Raw genomic sequence first — 8,669 nt, 5'->3', positions numbered from 1 at the left:
GGGGGGCGGGCGGGGTGGGCGGGGTTCACATCTGTCAAACAATCGGCAGCCGTGTGCAAACCTCAGGCTGAGAAAACTGTGCATACGCCTCTTTTAGGACCATCGGTGTGAAAGAGCGAAGAGTTGGATGGCTTATCTCATAATGAGGTGCGAGGAGGTCTTCTGTCTGTCTCTTGTGTGTTTCGTTATGCCGGCGCTTCTGAAGGTGAGACGTGCAACCCAGCATCGCCATTATCCATTCACGGGCATACAGACTGTTATTCAGTTAGAAGGTAGGACGCTCACACTCACAGGTGTTCGGAAAGGTGGGCTGCTTGGATCGCGGAAGTAGAGACAACTTAAAACCATTTGTTGTAAGGCTTGATTTGAATATAGTTTAAATTTTTATATTGTTTTGAATGTGATGCAAATGCAGATTTCTATAGATGACATATTTTTTGGAGTATGTTATGTGCATTTATTTTGGTCTTTTTTTTTTTTATGGAAAAAAGCACAGCTTAACAGGCATGAGGTGATTTTAAAGAAGTGTTTTCATGTATATTCAGGTTCTTCTTTTTCCATGCAGTAATTTTCTTTTTCTATGACTCCCGTCTGTGCATTCCAAGTGATTTGCATGCGGTGCTCTGCAGAAATCGCAGGGTTTTGGGAGTCGGATCAGTTTTTCTAGTCTTTAAGTGTCGGGGAGGTGCCATCCTGAGGATGTTTTAGTGCCCTTCAAGAGTTTTATTTTGAAACCAAAATGGCTTGTTTTGAAATATATATCACTGCACTTTTTCCACCACGCTTCACAAGCTGACGAAATAAAATGTGCCAAACGACTGTAGGAGAATGTCCTTGAACCAATGAAAAGCTCACGCGATGCTCGCCGGCTATTTCCGAGACTAAAAATTGGTACGTTTTAATGGGCGAGCAGCAGTGAGTTTGAGAAAGGGTACAAAAATGTGATGAAATTCATGTGACGTGGAACAAGTGGGCCGTGGGGCAACGATCCTACGTCAATTGACGATACGCCTCAAAGCTACTGACTGGCGACGACCGGTACCGTGTTTTGAAACTGCTAGCCCGTTTCTCAAAAAAGGGTGGCACCTCCGCCAGTCCTAAATATCCATGTTTTATTCAGGGTTTTTTTTTTGTTTTATTTTAACGGTAGCTTTTCAGTCACTTCGTCAGTGTTTGCTTCATTCAATTGCTTGTGTGTCTGTTCCGTAGCGGTGAATTTTGTGTATGGGTGAACGCAGGTTTCAAAATGGAAGAGGACGATAAATAGGAAGAAAAAAAAAGAAAAACAAACTAACAAAAATCTAAGTATATATGTGTATAAGAAATGAAAACAAATGAGCTTAGGTTTATTTAAAAGACTTTACGATGTAGACACAAAAAATTGACTCGGGAAGGGATCGGGTTCGATGTGAGTTCAACTATTTGTGGTGAAGAATCAGCTCAGATCTTGCACATAAGAAGTTTAGATATTGTACCTATGAGTTACAGATTATTATTTTTGTTTGTTTAATACAGAACTCTTTTGCTCTCTTTCATATTTATTTTCTGGTCGGGGAGCTAGTCCTTCTGTGCGTTGGTTTACCTAGGGCACAGAGCTGTGGAGTATCTGGGTTTACAGTCAACCGAAACTATTTTTCATGTGCCACAAACAAGCGCAAACGCAAATACTACTGTCTGGGGTTATTACCATTAAGGTTATGATGATGATGATGATTATAATAATTATTGATAATATTATTCAATGAATGATAATTGTTATTAAAATTATTTTCTTTTGTTTTCATTTTTCAGAACAGCTAGGAACATGTGTGTTGGACTGCTTATAAAAACAGTTCAGAAATAAAAGCCCCTTTTTCGTGTTGCCATGTCTGCTGTCTCCATGCTTTAAAGCTGCTTCATTTCAGGATTTATCCTGTTTATATCAGAACGAGGACACTCGTTCGATTTAAACTAACTCTTTAGTGTGAGATTTATAAACTTAAACCTCCATTAGCCAACTTTCAGGGCATGTTAAAGCCATTTGGAGGGACTGCGGCCAAGTCTCCTCACTGACAAATGAGCTTAGGTTTATTTAAAAGACTTTACGACGTAGACACAAAAAAATTGACTCGGGAAGGGATCGGGTTCGATGTGAGTTCAACTATTTGTGGTGAAGAATCAGCTCAGATCTTGCACATAAGAAGTTTAGATATTGTACCTATGAGTTACAGATTATTATTTTTGTTTGTTTAATACAGAACTCTTTTGCTCTCTTTCATATTTATTTTCTGGTCGGGGAGCTAGTCCTTCTGTGCGTTGGTTTACCTAGGGCACAGAGCTGTGGAGTATCTGGGTTTACAGTCAACCGAAACTATTTTTCATGTGCCACAAACAAGCGCAAACGCAAATACTACTGTCTGGGGTTATTACCATTAAGGTTATGATGATGATGATGATTATAATAATTATTGATAATATTATTCAATGAATGATAATTGTTATTAAAATTATTTTCTTTTGTTTTCATTTTTCAGAACAGCTAGGAACATGTGTGTTGGACTGCTTATAAAAACAGTTCAGAAATAAAAGCCCCTTTTTCGTGTTGCCATGTCTGCTGTCTCCATGCTTTAAAGCTGCTTCATTTCAGGATTTATCCTGTTTATATCAGAACGAGGACACTCGTTCGATTTAAACTAACTCTTTAGTGTGAGATTTATAAACTTAAACCTCCATTAGCCAACTTTCAGGGCATGTTAAAGCCATTTGGAGGGACTGCGGCCAAGTCTCCTCACTGGAGCTCAGTGTGATTGAGCAGTGCATTAGTGTTCTGGAGTAAACAGTCCTCTGTTGGACATCCTTCTCTATCCTGCAGCAGTAATCAAAGCTCAAATGAATCTAAAGAGTTCTTGAGGTTTATTATCCTCGCCGTATTATAATACGTCCTTGTTTACCTCTCTCCTTGTGCCTAGATGTGAAAAGGCTAAATGGTGATTTTAACAGCACTGATTGAAACTGCACTGGCCTTGAAAGCATTTGGACACTCTAGTCACAGTGTCTAAATGTCATTAGATAAGAAAATCAAACCAAGTGGCATCTGTGCTGCTAGACCTGTTCAGTCAGTTTTCCTTAAAAGGTTTCTTTAAAGTAAATGCGCTTATGCAATTACATTAATGCATTTTTAAAGTCAACTTGAGTTAAAAACTGACCCTTTTTGTTTCATTTTCTTCATGCATTTGTAATCTTTTGTCAGTGATTCAAATTAAAATGGCATCATAATCTTTCATCAAAACGTAAAAAACTTGATCTGGTCACTTAATTTATCTGGTCTCCTGTTTTTTTTAGGATCCAGTCAATTCCCGATAAATCAGTGGTTCTCGACCAGTGAGCCAGGACCCAATGAATCAAGACAAGACAAGCATTAATGTAAGAAAGAAAAAAAAAACAGGATAAACTTGAATGTATAAGGTAGCCTGATTTTAAACGTGTGATTTCTAAAACTGAAAAAGTCAGCAAATTTAAAAAAGTGATTAAAAAATGTTTAATGTATTTTATAATCCACTAAAATCACAAACCAAGTAAAAACCCATGAAAAATTACGAGGTCTTCAAATGTTGTGAACAATGGGGGGCCTTGGAGAAAAATATTGAGAACCACTGAGACAGATCAAATCAAGTCTATTTAAAATATTTTTTTAATTGCCGAATTAAAATTGTTTTTGACTGCAGTTTTATGTAGACTTTAAATGTCAAATGTATCTTGGAGGCTAATGCATGTAAAATTAATTTTTTTATTTTTACTTATTTTTTGCAATAATACAGGAATTATTAGTTAAAAAAAATGAAAACTAGTGCCATAACACAATAGCTATGTTTACATGCATCAAAATAATCGGATTATAATCAGATTGATGGACTAAAAAGCTTTCATATATAAACACATCAGATTAAAAGGGGTGGTGTAGACCTGAAATAGTCCAATCAATAGGAAAAAATGAACCATGTAAATGCTTGAAGCTTGAATCAGATTCGAAAATACCTTGCACACATGTACAATATTGTTATACTTAAAATAGAATATAATTTTATTGTCCCTTTTTGGGAAATTTGTCTTCAAATTTAGTCTTCAAATAACACAGCCAGCAATCAACATTAAACACCCATAACACACATCACATAGTTTAACAATACAGTAATAATAAAATGATGCAACAATGCAAATATATTACAACCTACAACATAAAGAAGCCTTAAAAATCCTCATTTTGGAATTCTCTGTTTAATAATTTAACCGACTTTGGTGCTAAAGAGTTTTTGTAGCAGTTTGATTTACACCCTCTAATTCTAACACCATGTCCTAACTATACACGCAACGCGACACGCGATAAAAGGTATCTTTAACAGAGTTTTTGTCCTAACTAGCCGCGACGGCGACACGCGAAATTTCTAATTTGGAAACTGTTTCTATTTCCGCGACGTCGCAGCTGTAACAACAACATACAAACTATATGACATAATCCACATACATTATGTGGATTATGTCATAATCTAGTACATAATCTCAGGTGATTTTGTGCTTTATTCAAAGTTAAACGTCTCTAATATGAGTTTAAATATAATTTTGTGTGACCTTATAGCCATAATGAAAGCAACAATAGATAGTTTACCTCAGATCTTGAAAATAACTTAAAGTAAAGATGACCGTTAAAACTGAGGACTCACTACGAACCAGTGTTGCCAATTTAGCAATTTTGTTGCTAGATTTAGCAACTTTTCAGACTACCCTAGCAACTTTTTCTTCCAAAAGCACCTAGCAACAAATTTAGCCATTTTTAAAAATTTATTAGGCAACATTTAGCAACTTTTGATAAGTGACTCAAACGATAAAAACGATAAAAAGGCACACATTTTCCATCTAAATTACACAAAAAGAGGAAACCAAAGATGCCTAGCAGTACACAACATCACGTGAATTACAGGACATTATCCATTATCCATTGTAACCCTGTAACCCGAAAACACAAAATACAATGCGTAATTTAAAATGTAGGTAAAAAGACGTGTGAATAATAATTACGGAAAATTCCTTCATATTAATAGATTTTGCCCTATTTTTACTGACTTTTCTTAGAGTGTAGCATACGAACTACTAATACACTGCTTAAAACTATAACTGTTCAGAATGAGTAGTTTTACTAATTTACTAACTAATAAAAATAAACTTAAATTGTAATTGTTAAAAAATGTGAAAGTGTTAAATAATTCAATGTTGTATTTAAAATTAGTTATTTATATTTTAATATTATATTATGCATTTATATTATTTTATAAATGCATCTAAATTAACATTTTTTTTTTTTTAAATGTTGCTAAGATTTGATGCAGTGACACAATTTTGCATCGTGATTACGCAATGATGTCACCGCGCAATGACATCGTGTCATTTAGCAACTTTTAGCAACAAATCAACCTTCCTTTAGCAACTTCCCCTGAAAATTAGTTGGCAACACTGCTACGAACCAACGAGTGTATTCCATGACAAAGATGTTATCAGTCACTCAGTAGGCCTATATGTATATTTAATGATCTTAAAAAGCTTTAATATTTATGAATTAGATTATCAACGTATCCATTTCGTTGCAAGAGCAGTGCGCTTCCACAGAGTGATTGATTGATTCTGTCGCGTCGCGTCTAGTGTGGACACCCAAATTGCTTGTCGCTGGAATCTTGTCGTTAGGACACGGTGTAAAGCGTCTCCTCGAAGGTAACAAGTTCAAATTCTCATGAAACGTGTTTATTGTCAGTTACAGTTGTCTTGGCTTGTTTTAATGTAGAAGTCTCATACAACTTAATGTCAACATCCATTTACATCATAACATTGTGTGTATGTTTATTTCCGTCTCACGTGTGAACTCTCAGTGGATGAGACTGAATATTGGCTAAATATCTGCTAAAAAAAAGCTCTCTTGATGTTTATGTCATCAACGGTAATTACACATGCGGTAGCTCCAGTGACATTATCCACAGCGACTGGGAACTAGCATGCGTTGAAGGGTTTGAAATGCATGTAATGTACATGTAAAAGAATATGTGACTCATATCACAGTGTTCATATAACTGTTCGTTTCAGAATTGCATCCATTCCAATTGATGAAAATACCTAATGTTTTTAGCCACCTAAACTGTTTTAGCTAACGAAACAAGACAAAGAAAGACCTTTTGTGTGAAATTGGTTTAGCAGATGGTAATCAAGTCTGCTAAAGATTGAATTTATAAACTGTAGATCATGTTTCTCTATGGCGGCATTCAAAACCCGTAATATCCATTGGCTTCCAGCGATTCCTCCTAGAGATCATGACTGTGATGATACGCTTCTGTCCTCTCTCTAATTCTCTCTGACACCTCCTCCCGCAGCGAACCTCCACCCCATGCGTCTCACAGCTGAGTCTGTCAATCAAACCGCACCGGCAGCCATTAGCAAGCCTGCGGACGCTTGACTTGTGTGCTTTTTCTAGCTGTTTCCAGCACTGCTTTCCCCGGTTTACTTCGAGACGGATTTCCAGGTGTCCTCTTTTATCCTAAACGTCCAAAAGGAGTCATTCTGAAGTCCATGTGAAACTCTTAAGCAACATTGCTGCCAAAGTAATCCACCGTGTTTTGAAATCATCCACATCAGTGACGCATCCAGTCGGATCCCCAGTGTGTTAGTCGAAATAATGCCCCCCCAATTTACAGCACTCAAGTGTTTCCCAAACAGGGTAGTATGTCCCACCTCTTCTAGCCGTGGGATATTTATAGCCGAGTCTTGTGTTAACTCAGCTGCCATGCTTATCTGTGTGTGTGTGTGTGTGTCCTGCCACTCTATTTCAGATGGTAGCTTCACCCTCTCAGTGACAGTGAGACTGTGTACCTTGTTTTTGGCCTCTTCGATTTTCCGGAGTTTCACTCATACATTACTCTCATTGGATATATTCTTCCACTCCATTGAGGAACCATCACAAGGTATGCCTGTTGGGTTTTCTTATTGACACCTTAATCTGTTCTTTTGTAGATACTGTGATTTATTTATAGATCCCAGACACCCACGTCCTGAAAGGCCGGTCTAGTCTTCTGGCGTTCTCCTAATGAAATTAGGGACGTTAGGCTGTTCGTCTAGGCCCAGAAGTTGGTTGGTTTGTTCTGGTTGGGAAATTAAAGGCCTTCTGTTTGGATCGCCGGGATATTCCACGTCTAAACGCAGTGCTGACTCCAGCTGAAATCTGAGCTCTGTCTCCCAGGATCATTTTCAGCCTCTGACTAATTTGTTTTGTTGTTTGCTGTGCAATGTCGAAACGGATGGTAAGATGTTGAGGTTTGGCAGGATTTGAAATGGGAATGCAATGTCATGATCCTGCGACCTAACCTTCACACGAGTCAATGTTTGTGTGCATTTGCATTAAGATGAAGTGATTTGCAGGAAACAATTGAGCAACTGTGTATCTTACAGAGGAAGCTGTCATTTGCAAAAAAGATACAAGAGAGTTTGATATATGTACTATGATGTTTAATGATTACCATATTTAAATGGTATTGACAAGGTACTCCAAAGTTACATTCAGTTATATTGCTGTATTACCTGTCCAAAATCATGGTATTTCCATGGTACCAAGGTCAGAAATTAATTTTGGGGTAAAAAGCCCAATTATCTGATATATGTTATATTATAAATAATATGTTGATTATATATTTCATTACAAAAAAAACATGAGATATCAATTTAGATTGAGAATTTGTCAATGAACATCTGAGATATCTAACAATAAAAGATGGCAGAGTATTTTAGGTTAGAAAAAAAAACCTAAAAACAAAATCTAATTTCATGGGGACAAATATTTCATCATCATAAAAGTTATGTTTTGAAGGTAATACCATGGTATCTTTTACAACATATGTTATATATTGCAAGCTGTTAATGTTGATTTTATTTTATATTTATTTCTTGGCAGTATATTTTATATGGTTTGCAAAAAATAATATCCCTAAAATATATTTTATATCCCAAACCCTAATTGCATAGGAACAAATATTTCACTGTAATACAACTTAATTTCAGACAGCATGGCACATTTCCAAGGGGAGGGGGGGAAAGAATAAATAAATACCATGCCTAACAGAGAGATGTTAGGCATAGTTATATAGCACCTGTAAAAATAGGTGCTATATAGCACTAAAAGCGGTTCTTTGGCTTGTAATCATAGGGGAACCACTTTTAGTGCTATTTAGCACCTTTTTTACAGGTGCTATATAGCACCTTTGTCAAATGGTGCCATATAGCACTTTTTCACAACAATGGTGCACCAATCATAACTCATCCATGGCTCCCAGCATGCATTGCGACATGAATAAATTATGCAGCTGCATTGTCTTAGTATTTTCTTTTATTCTTACTATTTGCTTTTATTTTTGTTGTGACTTTTTACTGCCCTGTTTTTTGATGTTCAAAAATCATATCAAAATTATCAGATTATTTTGTCCCCATTGCTGAGGTTCACATGCTGATTCTTCATGTCTATGAGTGACAGAATTGAAACCACTTTATAACCCATAATTCTAAAAGTGGTTTATACAATTTTCTCACATTGTCACGTAGTATCGTAGAACTGCAATAATATAAAACTCATAAAAGAACTACAGATTTTGATAAAATGCAACCAG

The 8,669-nt window shown here is 36.3% G+C and overlaps 1 protein-coding gene across 1 annotated transcript in view; it reads left to right on the top strand.

The window, feature by feature from the left end:
* Positions 1–6,826: 6,826 nt before the first annotated feature.
* Positions 6,827–8,669, top strand: part of LOC107758573 (unconventional myosin-XVIIIb-like) — a 50,248-nt gene continuing 48,405 nt past the window's right edge. Inside the window, exon 1 of the mRNA XM_016576345.1 lies at positions 6,827–6,977. The gene's annotated coding sequence lies outside the window, so the exon portion shown is untranslated. The remainder of the gene's footprint in view (positions 6,978–8,669) is intronic.

Source organism: Sinocyclocheilus rhinocerous, unplaced genomic scaffold (assembly GCF_001515625.1).
Source record: "Sinocyclocheilus rhinocerous isolate Xijiao unplaced genomic scaffold, SAMN03320098_v1.1 scaffold623, whole genome shotgun sequence".
In the NCBI taxonomy this organism is placed as follows: Eukaryota; Metazoa; Chordata; class Actinopteri; order Cypriniformes; family Cyprinidae; genus Sinocyclocheilus; species Sinocyclocheilus rhinocerous.
The sequence above is the reverse complement of the archived record's forward strand: the minus strand, read 5'-3'. Positions and strand labels throughout refer to the sequence as shown.